The 16880-nt window shown below is 43.6% G+C and overlaps 1 protein-coding gene across 3 annotated transcripts in view; it reads right to left on the reverse strand.

The window, feature by feature from the left end:
- grm4 (glutamate metabotropic receptor 4) overlaps positions 1–16880 on the reverse strand; it is an 844630-nt gene that overhangs the window by 673390 nt on the left and 154360 nt on the right. The gene's annotated exons all lie outside the window — the stretch shown is intronic.

Below are 16880 nucleotides of genomic sequence, written 5' to 3' on the forward strand. Positions count from 1 at the left end.
CCTGCATCTCCTCCAACCTCATCTATTGCATCCGCTGCTCTAGATGTCAGCAGATCTATATCGGTGAGACCAAGCGGAGGTTCGGCGATCGTTTCTCCGAACACCTCCGCTCGGTCTGCAAGAACCTACCTGACCTCCCGGTGGCTCAGCACTTCAACTCCCCCTCCCACTCCGTATCCGACCTCTCTGTCCTGGGTCTCCTCCATGGCCAGAGCGAGCAACACCGGAAATTGGAGGAATAGCACCTCATATTCCGCTTGGGGAGTCTGCATCCTGCGGGCATGAACATTGAATTCTCCCAATTTTATTAGTCCTTGCTGTCTCCTCCCCTTCCTCAGCCCTCCTGCTGTCTCCTCCCATCCCCCAGCCTTCGGGCTCCTGCTCCTTTTTCCTTTCTTCTCCCCACCCCCCCACCCCCGATCAGTCTGAAGAAGGGTTTCAGCCCGAAACGTAGCCTTTTTCCTTAGCTCCATAGATGCTGCTGCACCCGCTGAGTTTCTCCAGCTTTTTTGTGTACCTTCAAAATCAGCAGTTGAGTTATTTGAGAATTATTGATTTATTGAAATATCCAGCATGGAGACAGGCCTTTCGGCCCACCAAATGCAGGTTGACCACCAATCACCCCCTTCATAATATTTCTATAGTGTCCCACTTTTACTGGGCGTTTGAAGTTTGCATGTTCTCTCTGTGATCCCATGCATTTCCTCCACTCTAAGGACAATTTTAACCAATAAACACACACATCTTTAGGAGGAAACCCAAAATGGTCACAGGGAGAACGTGCAGACTCCACACAGACGGCACCAGAGGTCAAGATCAAACATGGATCTCTGGTGATGTGAGGCGGCACCTCTACCAGCTCTGTATTGTGCCAACCATATTGTGATAGACCAAATGTTTGTTTGTTTCCCCCCTCCCCCACCTCACCCCACCCGAACACAGTAATTGCCCATCTAAGCATAACCTTTCATAACCTTACATTTGGTAAATTGAAATTGTACATTTACTGGTTCTGAATAAAGATCTTCATCGTGAAATGTCAACTCTGTTTCTCTTTCCACATACACTGCCAGAACTGCTGAGTGATTTCCAACATTTTCTGTCTCTGTTACATTAGAATGGTAGTTGTATTACTCGCCCAGGTTAATGATCTTAGTTTAGTTTAGAGATACAGCATGGAAAGAGGCCCTTCGGCCCACTAGTCCACGTTGATCACACTAGTTCTATTTTATCCCACTTCTCATCCACTCCCTGCACAATAGGGGCAATTTACAGAGGGCCAAGTAACCTATAAACCCGCACATCTTTGGGATGTGGGAGGAAACGGGAGCACCCAGAGGTAACCCACGTGATCACCGGGAGAACGTGCAAACTCCACACAGACATTGCCCATCGTCAGAATCAAACCTGGACTTCTGGTGCTGTGAGACTACAACCCTACCAGCAACCCTACCACCCTCCGTGCCACTCTAAAACCTTAAGTCTGAATCCTTTTAGAGAGTAAAAGGCGGTTAAGTTAAAGAAAAGAATGGAATGCTGCATAACGGCCAGAATGGTTAAAGATAGACACAAATGCTGGTCTAACTCAGCAGATCAGGCAGCATCTCTGGAGAAAAAAAAATCTCCAGAGATGCTGCCTGACCCGTTCAGATACTCCAGCATTTTTGCCTACCTTTGTTATAAACCAGCATCTGCAGTTCTTAAGTTTCTCAATTTAGAATTAAATTCTAGAAGCACAAAACTGCCAAATGGTTGTGAAAATTGATTTGGTTCACTAACTTGCTGCAGGATAGGAAATCTGGCCTCTTTAACCTTTCTGGCCTTTATTTGATGACAGATGCACAGCAATATGGTTAGGCTATTAGCTGCCTGTTAAAATGACCCAACATGCCACACAGTTCAATGATAATTAGATATGGACAATGGATGCCATTCTTGCCCATGAACCCTACATGTCATGAACTAATAGCAGGCAGCATCTCCATTGCAAATGTAAAATGCTGAGGCTCAGAGAGACATTTTCCAGCATCAGGTCTGTGTACAGCACCATGTGCAAGGACTCTGGAATCCTCCTGAGAACAATACAGCGCAGGAACAGGCTCTTTGGTCCCCAAAGTTATGCTTGTCGACTGCATCTATGCCCCTCATAATTTGATATACTTCTATCAGGTCTTACCCGAACTTGCAACACTCCAGAGAAAACATATCAAGTCTTTCCAACCTATCATAATTATTACCCTCTAATTCAGGGTGCCTTCTGGTAAAGCTCTTTTGCACCTTCTCCAAAGGCTGCACATCCTTCCAGTAATGGAGGGACCGGAACTGCACACAATAGCTACTCCCCAAAACGTAGACTGTCCTCTCCCTAGAGATGCTGCCTAACCTGTTGAGTATTTTGAGCATTTGTTCTTTTTGCCTTAAAGCAGATCGACTTTCCTCAGCATCTGCATTCAAATCTCCTCCACAAGTGGATGGCACAGTGGTGCAACGATAGAGATCTGCTTTACAGCACCTGAGACCCGGGTTCGATCCTGACTAGGGGGCCTGTCTGTACGGAGTTTGTACATTCTCCCTGTGACGGCATGGTTTTCTCCCACACTCTAAAGACGTGCAGGTTTGTTGGTTGATTGGCTTCGGTAAAGATGATAAATTGTCCCTAGTGTGTAGGATAGTGCTAGTGTACGGGGTGATTTCTGGTCGGCATGGACTTGGTGGTCCGAAGCGCCTATTTTCGCGCTGTATCTCTCAACTAAACTTCCTGTTAAATGGTTTATTCTGGAGACATGGATACCTAATAAGGGTTTCGACCTGAAACATTCAATTTAGTTTATTGTCACGTGTACCGAGGTACAGTAAAAAGTTTTTGTTAGGTGCTAACCAGCCGGCAGAAAGACAATACATGATTACGATCGAGCCATCCACAGCGTGGAGATACATGATAAGGGAATAACGTTTACTGCAAGGTAAAGCCAGTAAAGTTTGATCAAAGATAGTCCGTGGGTCCCCGATGAGGTAGATTGTAGTTCAGGACTGTTCTCTGGTTCCACAATTCCTTCTTCCTCTGCAGATGCTGCACTACCACATCCAGCAGATAGATTGTTGCCCCAAGTTCCAGCATCTCCAGTCTCTTGTATCCCTAGTATTTATGTATCTTGGCCCATTTGAGACTCGAGTCAATAATGGTAGCACCATAATGTTAAAAGTAGGGGTCTAGGTGATGTTAATGCCGCTAAATATCAAGAATAAGTCATCAGACTATCTTTACTTGGTACTTTTGTGACACAAATAATACTTGCCCATGCTGAAAATTGTCCAGGGCTTGTGGCATGCAGAGGTTCATTTGTCGAGGATGTCCAAATAAAATAGTGTGCTATCGTCAAACATCTCCACTGCTGAAGGTCATCTATGAAGCACTTGATGATTGAGCACAGAACAACACCCTGAGCAACTTCAGCAGTAATGTCCTGGCATTTTCCCAGGATGGAAATTGTAGTGTATATAATGGTAACTGTAACTTTAAGAACGGAGTACTGGGATGATATGATTTGTGTCATGAGATATACAATATCTTATCAATCTCGTGAAAATGTGCGAGTATGCGCAGTGTACTTTTGTAAAATATAGAAGACCCACACTGGCAACAGCGTGTACTGAAAACCTGTGCTTGTTTCTATCTACATGCTGAAGCCATGATATCTTACAATGGGGACGAGGATCGGATAGAGTTTGTGAACTCAATCTTTCAATACAGTACAGGAATGTTTTGCAATATGCAGTATTGTTTAACATTTTAAACAGCAAATACGAAGCTTTGTCGCAGTTGTTTGCGAACTGGACACTATAGGCCGCAGATCCTTCTATGCATGGGACTGTAGTTTAAAACAGCAGCTGTACAAATCTTCTGGAGTTTGTCAAGCTATCTTTGTGTTGTGTCTACGGGGCAAGATGGCATCCTTGGGATACATAGGCCGACTAGGTACTTTCGACAAGAACTGTGAAACATTTATCTCGTACTATGAGCAAATGGAAATGTTTTTTATTGCAAATTACATTATTGAAGCTGAAGAAACAGAGGGATAATCAAGTGCAGGTAAGAGCACAAAACAAGGCCACCAAGTATTAAAAAAAAGCATTCTACCAACTGAACTTGGTCCTGAAGTTTATGAAACTCTCCCCAACATCCTCGCCCCAGAGAAAGCAAGGAATATTTCATTGGAGGCAGATATGATAGGGGTATTTGAGAAACTTTTAGACAGGCACATGGATATGCAGGGAATGGAGGGATATGGAAGGATATGCAAGTAGGTATGTGTTGGCATTGGCATCATGATCAGCACAGGCATTGTGGGCCGAAAGGCCTTCTCCCGTGCTGTATTTTTCTACATTCTCTGTTTTATGGTTGCCAAAATTCAATGAGTAATCTAAAACATTTAAATACTTTGGGAATGAATTAGGGCAGATTTCTCACGGCAAACCAAACTCCCTATGTCATAATCTTATTTATTGAACATTTGGTGAGATGCACCATCTGACTATGGGTTTCTAACGAATGCGGTGTTACCCACAATGTCCATGGTGGATGGTAATTGCTTTCCAGCCTCTGTAAGAGGGATGACTTGGAAGGAAAGGAGCTATGTTGTTAGAGAAAACCAATTTTAATGAGGCAGCTTCAGGCTTGAGACTTATGGGGTGCCATTTATACCCGCAAGAGGAGTTTGCAGACTGTGCATCATTAATGATGGCCTCCGACACACAGTGCTTCAGCTCCAGAATTATTTAATGCATTTTTAAGTGATCCGCCGATCATGATGGAGAGACAGTACAGGAACCCACTCTGTAAAATAATCAATTTTTACCAAATTGATTAAATGCCTGCCTTTAAAAGTCAATGGGCTAGTAATCCATAAAGTGTTTAGAATTGCATGCTAAAATGGCACAGTGCATGGAAGTGTTTACATGCAGGGATAAGGGATTTTCTTACAGATATGATGTGCAAAAGGACTACTAATCGCGGAGAGTCAGCAAATTACTTCAAAAACTGCATGAACGTAGCACGAACTTTAAAATGCAATCTTCTCTCAGGGCGGGTGCTACAAAAACGCTGGTTGGAACATAGATAAGTACAGCGCAGAGGAGCAGTCCCAGTATTGGGTTCAGTTTTGGACACCCTGTTACAGGAAAAATTTTGTCAAGCTGGAAAGGGTACAGTAAAGATTTACGAGGATGTTGCCAAGACTCAAGGGGCTGAGCTACAGGGACAGGTTGAGCAGGCTAGGCCTTTATTCCTTGCACTGCAGGAGGAGAAGGGGGTGAGCTTAGAGAGGCGTTTTAGATCATGAGAGACCAGTGCAGTGGCTCAGCTGGTAGAGTCAATGCCTCACAGTGTCAGAGACCCATCTTCAATGCTGACCTCGAGTGCTCTCAGCGTGGAATTTGCTCATTCTCCCTGTGACCACATGGGTTTCCTCCGGGTGCTCCAGTTTCCTCCCACATCCCAAAGAACGTGCAGGTTTGTGGGTTAATTGTTCTCAGTAAAACTGCCTCAGTTATGTAGAAAGTGGATGAGAAAGTGAGACGAACAGGTGATCGATGGTCGGCGTGGACTCAATGGACCAAGGGCCTGTTTCCATGCTGTATATCTAAACTAAACTAAACACTAGAATGACTACTCCAGCATACATTAACACTACAACTATCGATAAATTTGCACAACAACAATTTTTAGCATTCAGGAAAGCATTGCATGCTGTGCTTCTGTGTTAAATGTGAGTAAAGTATCAGTCAGCTATTTCCCACTCTTGGTGTTTCTTTCTTTTAACAACAGCCGTGCTGTTTGCTGTCGCTTCCATTCTCAGTACCCGTTGATTAATTAACCGTGAGTCCGGGTAGATTTTCAGCGCTACACAAGATTTTTTTCTCCCTTTTGTAAGTACCAATCTTCTGGTTCAAGCTTCGACTCTCCTCAGTCTTTTGATTTCCTTTGGTCGTACTCCCACTTTCGTAATCGTCTTTACTCCCACTGTTGGATTTTCCATCTCACAATTACACTCCCACTCCTCCTTTTAAACAGTTACACGTCGCTCTCTTTAATCTTACGCCCACATGCCTGCTCCTGCTGAAAATCCATGCATGTCAAACTTACACAGAAAAAGCGGAAATCTCTCTCAGAAGATTGGATACCTCGAGTGCAATGTTTGTTCTGCATAAATGTATTCCATACTTCTGTAATATTGATGCCTTTATTATTGGCGCATCACACATTGCTGATTCTCTTGACAACAACTCCAATGGTGAAAGGTGCAACACAGGAGCACACCAACAACTATAGTTTCTTTCATTTTAGTGTAAGGTTCATTAGCAGAATTACACCATTTGGCCCATCATGTTTGCTCCATCATTCGATCATGGCTTATCTACTTTTCTCTTTGGAATAGAGATTAGTTTAGAGATAAAGTGAGGAAGATAGAGCTCTGGGGTCTAGTGGAATCAAGGGATGTGGGGAGAAGACAGGCACAGGTTATTGATTGGGGACGATTAGCCATGATCACAATGAATGGCGGTGCTGGCTCGAAGGGCCGAATGGCCTCCTCCTGCACCTATTTTCTATGTTTCTATGAAACAGGCCGTTCAGCCCACCAACTTCACTAGGGACAATTTACAGAAGCCAATTAACCTACAAACCTGCATGTCTTTGGAATGTGGGAGGAAGCCGGAGCACCCGGAGAAAACCACACGGTCACTGGGAGAATATACAAACTCCGTACAGAGGGCACCTGTAGTCAGGGTCAAACCTGGGTCTCTGGCGCCGTGAGGCAGCAACTTAACCTCTGTGCCACTGTGCAGGGAATGGAGGGATATGGATCACATGCAAGCAGAGGGGATTAGTTTAAAAGGACACAAAGTGCTGGAGTAACTCAGCATGTCAAGACCCTTTTTTCAGGTCTTGTTTCATGTCAGGACCCTTCTTCATAATCCAACCATGTACTTGTTTCTGCATGGGGATTAATTTAACGAATTAATGATCAGCATGGATATTAAGGGGCTGAACAGCCTGTCCCTGAGCTATACTATTCTATTGTCTATGTTTGTGGATATAGCATTGATGTCATCTTTCCCCTGCCTTGAAATGCCTGGCATTGGGACAGCCTTGCCAGATGAAAGGGCAAATGAGAAATAACATGGGCCTGTTCCTTTGCTGTGCTGTTGTACGTTCTATAAAATGATAATTGGGTGAATGAATAGTTTACTGAAAAAAATCACAAAGTGATCAATTGTACAAATGTGGGCCATTGAAAGACGAGTACAAATCAGTACAAACATGACAATTGATCACAAAACCAATAACTGACTAAAGATGATTACATTTTTACTGCAGAGTTCTCTCATTCCTTACTGAAAACCAATTCAGAACTTGCCTTTGCTCACCAAAGTTTCTATATAATATCGTGATTTTGACCAGTGACGCATACTGTATAAGAATCAAGAAGTAAAAAAATATTCTGCACTGCATTCAATAAAACACACCTGGGTCTCAGGTGTGTTTAATGTGGACATTCCAGTGATTCCTCTCAAAATGCCCAAATAACAATGGTACAAATATATTATATGCAACAATTCTGCTGATAAAAATGTTAAAATGTGAGGAGGGAACTGAAATCAGGCGATGTCTTGATATGTTGAAAAGTAGGTGGTAGAATGGGGAAAGTTTGTTGTGTGGCATATTTTAATATGCAATAAGCAAAGTGTCATATGTTCGTAAGTTGTAAGAGCAGAATTAAACCATTCAGCCCATCAAGTCTACTCCACCATTCAATCATGGCTGATCAATCTTTCCCTCTCAACCCCATTTTCTTTCCTCACAACTTTTGACACCCTAACTAATCAAGAATCTGTCAATCTCCATCTTAAAAATATCCAATGACTTGGCCTCCACAGCTGTCTGTGGCAATGAATTCCACAGATTCACCACCATCTGACTAAAGAAATTCATCCTCATCTCCTTTCTAAAGGTACGTTCTATTATTCTGAGGCTATGACCTCTGGTCCTAGATTCCTCCACTGGTGGAAATTCAATTCACTCAAGCCAGGTCTTTCACTATTTGGTAAGTTTCAATGAGGTGACCCCTCATCCTCCTAAACTCCAGCGAGTACAGAGCCACTGCCGTCAAACGTTCATCATATGTTAACCCAATCATTCTTGGGATCATTCTTGTAAACCTTCTCTGGACCCTCTACAACGCCAGCACATCCTTCCTCAAATATGGGGCTCAAAACAGCCCACCAAGTCCACATCGACCAGCAATATCCTACACACTAGGGACAACTTCACCACTTACCAAAGCCAATTAACCTACAAACCTGTACATTTTTGGGGTGTGAGAGGAAACCAGAGCTCCTGGAGAAAATTCATCTGGAGAACGCACAAACTTCCTACAGACAGCACCCATTGCCAGGATTGAACCTGGGTCTCTGGTGCTGTCAGGCAGCAACTCCACCGCTGCGCCACTGTGCTGGCCTATGGTCAGTTCTCTATACGTTAGCACCCGTCCAGAAAATGCTGCAGTAAAATTTCAATAGTAGTGCAATTGTTTTGTCCAGTGTGATATTCAACCCTACTGGTCTGATAAATGTAAGTTCACATTTACTTACAGCACCATCTTCTTTTACTGAGACAGTGTCGTTTAAATGACCAACACACAAAATATATTCTTTGGAGAATGTAGATAGGTGACGGTTTAAGTTTGGAACCCATTTTCATTCTGATTGTAAGGGTCCCAAACCGAAACGCCACCTGTCCATGTTCTCCAGAGATGCTGCCTGACCCGCTGAGTTACTTCAGCCATTTGTGTCTATCATTGGTATAAACCAGCATCTTTTATCAGATGACCTTTTTAATCATACAAAATATATTTGTTGTCCTCTCTGAATTAAATAACCTCTTGCGGCCTCAAATATAACTTAGCGTTAACCACCTTGCGCATGAAAATCAGCATCAGGACCTTTGTAAGATTTCTCGACAGGCAATGATTCCAGGTTCTTAGTGCTGCTACTCTCTGCCACTTCTCATAGTTCTGGCCTCAACACTGCATTAGAGGCTTCAGCCAAATTCAACAGTCAAGTCGAGAATCAAAGATTCCTTATGTGCATAGCTTTAAGGTGAAAAGGACAAAGTTTAAAGGGGATGTTCCAGGTAGGCATACAAATCAGGTCTCTTTATAATTGACTAGGCATTGGACCAGTCCTTATTTTCCACATAAAGCATGGTGTGTGCCTGGAATTCGCTGCCAGGGATGGTGCAGGAAGCAGATACAATAGCGACATTGAAGAGGCTTTTATAAACACAGTGGTGCAGCGGTAGAGTTGCTGCCTTACGGCGCCAGACACCCGGGTTCGATCCTGACTACGGGTGCTGTCTGTGCGGAGTTTGTACGTTCTCCCTGGGACCGTGTGGGTTTTCTCCGGGTGCTCGGTTTCCTCCCACATTCTAAAGACACACAGGTTGTAGGTTGTCCAAGAAGGAACTGCAGATGCTGGAAGATAGAAGGTACACAAAATGCTGGAGAAACTCAGCGGGTGCAGCAGCATCTATGGAGCGAAGGAAATAGGCGACGTTTCGGGCCGAAACCCTTCTTCAGACTTGTAGGTTGTAGGTTAATTGGCTTCTGTAAAATTGTCCCGAGTATGTAGTGTACGGGTGTTTGTTGCTCAGTGTCGACACAGTGGGCTGAAGGGCTTGTTTGCAAACTTTCTATAATGTAAAATAATTACCAGATGGATGTGCAGGGAATGGAGGGGTGTGGATCATGTGCAGGCAGATGGGATTAGTAGTAGCTTGGCATCATGTTCGGCACAGGCATTGTGGGCCAAAGGGCCTTTCTGGGCGCTGTACTGTTCTATGAACATTACATCGACACTTCAACAACGCCAGCTTGCACTCCAGCTTATTGGTACATGTGTTGTCACATGTGCCGAGATAGAGGGGGGGGAACAAAATTTACTTTAATTTTGAGTCTTTCTGACCACCAACATTTCTTATTCCCTCACGATTTAAAAAAGTATTCCACTTTTTTATTTTTTCGCCATCAAATTAGATAATCTCACAAAGGTTTCCACATAATATACTTGTCGTTTAAGGGCCTGCCCCACTTGGACGTCATTTGGCGTCTCACCACATGCCATGCGCACGTCACGACACGTACATAACGCGTAAATGATGTAGCGTCTTGCATTGTGACGCGTAAATGATGTTGCGTAAATGACACGCAAATAACACCCAAGTGGGACAGGCCCTTTACTTCTAAATCCTAGATAGTGGGTGCAATGTTTCCAATAGGACCAGAGGATGCATCCTCAGAATAAAATTATGTGTCTTCGGAATGGAGATGAGGAGGAATTTCTTTAGCCAAAGGATGGTGAATCTGTGGAATTCATTGCCAAGGATGTCAGTGGAGGCCAAGTCACTGTGCATTTTTAAAGAGGAAATTGATATGTTCTTGATTAGAAAGGCCATCAAGAAGGCAGAAGAATGGGATGGAAAAATAGATTGGCCATGCTCGAATGGCGGAGCAGACTCAATGAACCGAATGCTTAATTCTGCTCTATTTTAGTTTAGGGAAACAGCGTGGAAACAGGCCCTTCAGCCCACCGGGTTCACGCCCACCAGCGATCCCCACACACTGACGCTATCCCACAAACAAAAGGAAAAATTCACAATTGTACCAAGCCAATTAACCTACACACCTGTATGTCTTTGGATTGTGGGACGAAACCGGAGATCCCAGAGAAAACCCATACAGGTCACAGGGAGAACGTACAAACTCCGCACAGACAGCACCCATAGTCAGGATCAAACACAGGTCTCTGGTGCTGAAAGGCAGCAACTCTACCACTGCACCACCGTGCCACCCATGCCTTATGATCCTCTAAATCCTCTCTACATCCTTCTCCCAACCCACACTGGCATCTGGCTATGAAACAGTTGTGAACATTCTGCCAATTTGCCTTTTTTAGTTTAATTACTATGATTTGGTTTGATTGTTTGGCAATGTTATTTGAAAGCAACAATGCAAATGGAATCTAAATTGGTGCCAATCCTAATTCAGTTTATTTAAGCCTGTAATCCATGCTGGTATGAAAACATGTTTAGAGATGCAGCACTGAGCCCACAAGTGTGTTAAATCCACTTCACATCTTTTTCAGTCAATCAACGGGATAAAGGTTTGTCACCTCCAATTTACGGACAAGATAATGCTAGACTCCAACATTTGTCGCATTACATCATTTTGGGCCAAGCAAAAAAAATGAGATCTGGCCACCATTTAAATAACATGAATGAGTTTCCAGCAACTTCACATCCAATTCAAACTTTCTGTAGCAGCTAATTTCAGGCATTTGACTTCAGGAAAATGGAGCCCAGGAACAATCATAACCCAAGAAGGACTGGGGTAGTTTTCAACCCAACGGTATGAACGTTGAATTCTCCAGTTGTAATTAACAGCCCACTTTCCCCCCCTCTCTCACCAGCCTCACCTTCCCCCCTCAATCTTTCTTTACCTTAGAGATACAGCGCCGAATCGGCCTCTTCGGCCCACTGTGCCCGTGTAGACCAGTGATCACACCCATCCTAGCACTATCCGACGTACTAGAGACAATTTACAATATTACCAAAGGCAATTAACCCACAAACCTGTATGTCTTTGGAGTATGGGAGGAAACCAGAGCCATGCGGCCACAGGGAGAAGGTACAAACTCCGTACAGACGGCACCAGTGGTCAGGATTAAACCCAGGTCTCTGGCGCTGTAAGGCAGCAACTCTACCTCTGCGCCACCGTGCCGCACCAATGTCCCCATCCCCACCTAGGTGCACCCACATTCTCCCACTATCCCATCCCTTCCCCCACCCCATTCTCACCCTGTCCCCTTCCATCCATATCCTTCCCACTAACTTTACTTTTCACTACTCTTCTCTCCTTATCCAACACCCTTTTGTCTCCTTTTCATCTCTAGTCTTTGCCACCACAGTAGTCCAGCCTTCGATCACATCTACACAACATCCCTGCCGCTGATCCCACTTACAAATCCCACTTGATAATACACTGGTCAACTCTACAGATCCCAACCCCAAATGGTGGGCACTAATGCTCTCCACCGTTTTGCTTGCAAAATATGTTCACTGTCTCGGGAACCCACCACATTAGAAAAAAGACACAAAGTGCTGATCAGGCACATTCAGATTTGTTACTCTGAACTGTTACTGATACTTGGAATTGCAACAAGAAGACAAATTGAGGAATAAGCCAAATTGTTCAGGGAGGAGCTACAGATGCTGGTTTACACTGAAGATAGACACAAAATGCTGGAGTTACTCAACAGATCAGGCAGGCATCATCTCTGGAGAACATGAATAGATGACGTTTCAGGTTGCGATCCTTCTTTATTAACTACATTAGGAGTTTTTTTTGGACAATTGTCTCTAAGCATGCAAAAGAACCTCAGGATAGTACTTACTCAGAGTCCCTAAGGCAGTGTGGTCCAGAAGTAGCTATTCCATGCAGAGGATATAATATTCACCGTACATATTACTAAATTACCCAGGGACATCGACCAAACAAAAAGATGATAACAGTCATTGTTGCAAGGGCATGATTATAGTACTTATTGATAGAAGGGTGTGATTGCATGGTTCACTGAGTGAAAACTGTAATCTTGCCCTCCTAGAAATGATTCTAGTAATACTGTCCTTTGACAGGAGAGTACAATTATAAGATCTATTCACTGCACAGTTTAGACGTAAGAAGGTTATGATGTGTGTGTGTGTGTGTGTGTGTGTGTATTGTGTTTAACATCGGGATCATGTGCAATATTTGCACATTCAGATTTGTTACCTTGAACCGTTACAGTTACTTGGAATTCCAACATAAAGACAAATTGAGGAAGAAACCAAATTGTTCAAGGAAGATGCTGGTTAACATCATAGACACAAAATGCTGGAGTAACAGCAGGCCAGACAGCATCTCTGGAGAAAAGGAATAGGTGACGTTTGTACATTCTCCTTGTGACCGTGTGGGTTTCTTCCGGGTGTTCCGGTTTCCTCCCACACTCCAAAGAAGGGTCTTGCCCCAAAACATCACCTATTGCAGCATTTTGTGTCAACCATACAAACCTGCACGTCTTTGAAGTGTGGGAGGAAATCGGAGCACACAGAGGAAACCCACATGGTCACAAGGAGAATGGACAAACTCCGTACAGACAGCATCCGTGGTCAGGATCAAACCCAGGCCTCCGGCGCTGTGCCACTGCCACCTTATTCTTAATTAATCTTTCCCACAATCACCTTAATACTAACATCTGCAGTTCATTGTATCCACAGCACACACAGCACCTTGGGAAGAGAATTCCCAAGGAGTTATAACTCTTAAAGTAAAAGAATGTTTTCTAATGATGACCTCTTGACCCCCCCCCCCCCCCCAATCCCCACTCAGAAAAATCTGTCCATCTCTACGTTTAAGAGACATTTGAACAAGAACATGGATAGGACAGGTTTCGAGGGGTATGGGTCATGCGTGGGCAGGTGGGATTAGTGTAGATGGAGCACGTTGGTCGGCATGTGCAGGTTGGGCAGAATGGCCTGTTTCCACGCTGTATGACTACGACTTTCCAAGATTCCATGTCAATAAAAACCTCTCAGTTCTTCTCAAAGGCCAACATAATCAGAAGCTCATTAGACAGCCTGTATATTCCAAGATACAATTTAGTAAATCTATACTACAACATCTCCCAGGGGATTATATCCTTCCTTATATACAGCTACTCCACACAGAGAAGGTTCTTTATAATCATAAACCAAAATTTCACTCTGGGAGATTCACAAGTTATAGCAGTAGAATTAGGCCATTCGGATCATTGAGTCGACTCTGCCATTAAATCTCTGCCTCCTAATCCCATTTTCCTGCTTTCGTCCCATAAACCATGACACATGTTTTAATCAAGAATTTGTCTATCTCTGCCTTAAAAATATATATTTTTAAATCCACTGATTGTAGTGATCTTAAACCTCACCTCAATTCAAAGCAAGAAGATGAGACACTAAACACAAAACGCTGGAGTAAATCAGTAGGTCCGCAGCATCCAAAAGGAATAGGTAACGTTTCGGGTGGGGACCCAGCTTCAGAGTTCAGACTTCTCAGAGGGTGTGAAAAAGGATTCCGACCCGACACCTATTCTCCAGAGATGTTGCCTGACCTGCTGAGTTATTCCAGCATTTTGTGTCTATCTTCAGTATACACCAAAATCTGCAATCAGTCCTTCCTACTCAATTCAACCCAGGTTTAACGAAAGCACATATATATATATTTTTAATCAGTTTAGAGTGACCAAAAACATTATTACTCACAAAATTAATCTGTTAGGTGTTGTCCACGTTGTTGTAATCTTGAAAATGCAGCAGGACAGGGTTCTGCTTTCAACAATAAACTAAATGGAACAATCATGTGTTTTAAGGTGCAATTGAAGGATTAGGGTTGACAGGTAACTGAGTAAATCCCCTGTTAATCATTGAGTATCACTGTCAAGAGTGAAATACTTTCTGAACATTATTTTGGAACATGTATCAACATTCAGTCCCACGACTCAAAGGCAAACCATTTCCCCTACGTTAATGCAAAATTACTGCTCTCTTTTCAAAAAAAGGCTCTTGGATATATATGAATATAGAGTGGAAACAGTTGATTAGTACGGATGTCGTTGTTTACAGCGAGAAGGCAGGGAAATGGAGTTGACAAGGAAATATAGATCAGCCATAATTGAATGGCAGAGTAGATGGACTGAATGGTCTAATCATGCTCCTATATGCTCATGAACAGGCCCTTCGACCCAACTTACCCATGCTGACCAAGCTATCTCATTCACACTAGCCCCACCAGCTCGCATTTGGCTCATATCCCTCTAAACCAGTGGTTCTCAAATGGGGGTACGCGTACCCCTGGGGGTACGTGAAGGCACTCCAGGGGGTACGTGAGATTTTAAAATATAGGCCTACATATATGTAGGCCTATATTTTTGGGCTGGTTAGGGGGTACTTGGCTGAAAAAATATTTCACAGGGGGTACATCACTGAAAAAAGGTTGAGAACCACTGCTCTAAACCATTCCTGTCCATGTACCTGTCCAAATGTCTTTTAAATGTTGTTATAGTACCTGCCTCTGGCAGCTCATTCCACATTCCCACCACCCTCTGTGTGAAAAAGATGCCCCTCAGATTCCCAAGAAAGACTTCTTGCCGACACTGTCTAACTGTGCTACTTTCTACTTGCTACTTTCAAGGAACTGTGTACCTGCATACACAGATCCCTCTGCTCTGCAACATTGCCCAGAGCCCTGCCATTTACTGTGAACTTTCTTGCCCAAAAACATTGTCAATGCATCAATGACATTTGCATGGCTGAAAAAAACGCTTTTGTTAGTTGTGCATCAAGCAACTTCAAAAAAGTGGATGAAATTGGAGTATTTTCACATGCCTCAGTGGGTTGCAAAGAAATGTGCTCCCTCTCTACTCAGAATTAACCCAGCTTAATGTGTTTGTTTGCCTATTAAAGGAAATCCCATAGCATTTGTTTGTGAAATCAATTCTTTCATTAACTGTCTCAGCTCATCTACCTGATCAAATGATAAAATCCACACTCACTGTTATTCTTAAATCTTAATGCTGTAGCAAAATAATTGTTGTCATTTTCGTTTAATTTGGTTTAGTTTAGAAGTACAGCATAGAAACAGGCCCTTCAGCCATCCGGGTTCTCACTGACCATCGATCATTCACACTTGTTCGACGTTATCCCACTTTCACTCACTCCCAACACACTAGGGGCACTTTACAGAAGCCAATTAAAGGGGCTGTCCCACTGTGCCGACCTAATTGGTGAGTTTAGGAGAGTTTGAAAAAATGTCATGTTGAAGATCTCCTTCGACTATGTTGTAGACTAGCTTCGACTAGCTCCGGGAAAATTGGACACCGAATAGTGGAGAGTGAAGACGCCTTCCTTCGATCTCCTTCAACTATGATGAAGACTATCTACGACGACTACCTTCTATTATCTTCGACTACCCCTCGATTACCTATGAATAACATGCCGACCTACTAAGACCTATGACTAAACCTACGATTAAAAAAAGTATAGATTTTTTTCCATGGCGACCTATTTTTACTCGCGGGCATTTTTCAACATGTTGAAAAATACGCCGCGACCTAGCTGAGGCCTTGAGTACACAAGGACTACTCCCAAGCATGAAGGAGAGTTACAAAGACCTCCTAGGACCTCGTGACGACTATGCTGCGCTGCGAGTATGAGTCGAGGGCATACTCGCCAGAACTCACGGATTAGGTCGCCGCAGTGGGACAGCCCCTTAACTAACAAACCCATGTGTCTTTGGGATGTGGGAGGAAACCAGAGCACCTGGAGGAAAGCCACATGGACACAGGGAAAATGAGCAAACTCCACACAGACAGCACCTGTGGTCAGGACCAAACACAGGTGTCTGGCACTGTGAGGCAGTAGCTCTACGAACTGCGCCACTGTGCAGCCCATGTTAACGACTGTTTCACCGACACCCATTAACGTGGAAACAAACACTATAAAATAGAGAAACACAGAACTGCAGACGCTGGTTTACAACAAAAAAGCAAAGTAGTGGAGTAAAGTAAAGGGTCAGGCAGCATCTCTGGAAGATCACATCACCTATATACGTCCTCCAGAGATGCTGCCTCACCCGCTGAGATACTCCTGCACTTTGTACTGCTAAAATGTATTCGTTTTATTCAAATGGCAATCTTGCATTTTCTCCAAAAGACTCAATTAAATGTGGTTGTTTGTAATTGAATGAAATTCA

This window comes from Amblyraja radiata, chromosome 24 (genome assembly GCF_010909765.2).
Source record: "Amblyraja radiata isolate CabotCenter1 chromosome 24, sAmbRad1.1.pri, whole genome shotgun sequence".
Lineage (NCBI taxonomy): Eukaryota > Metazoa > Chordata > Chondrichthyes > Rajiformes > Rajidae > Amblyraja > Amblyraja radiata.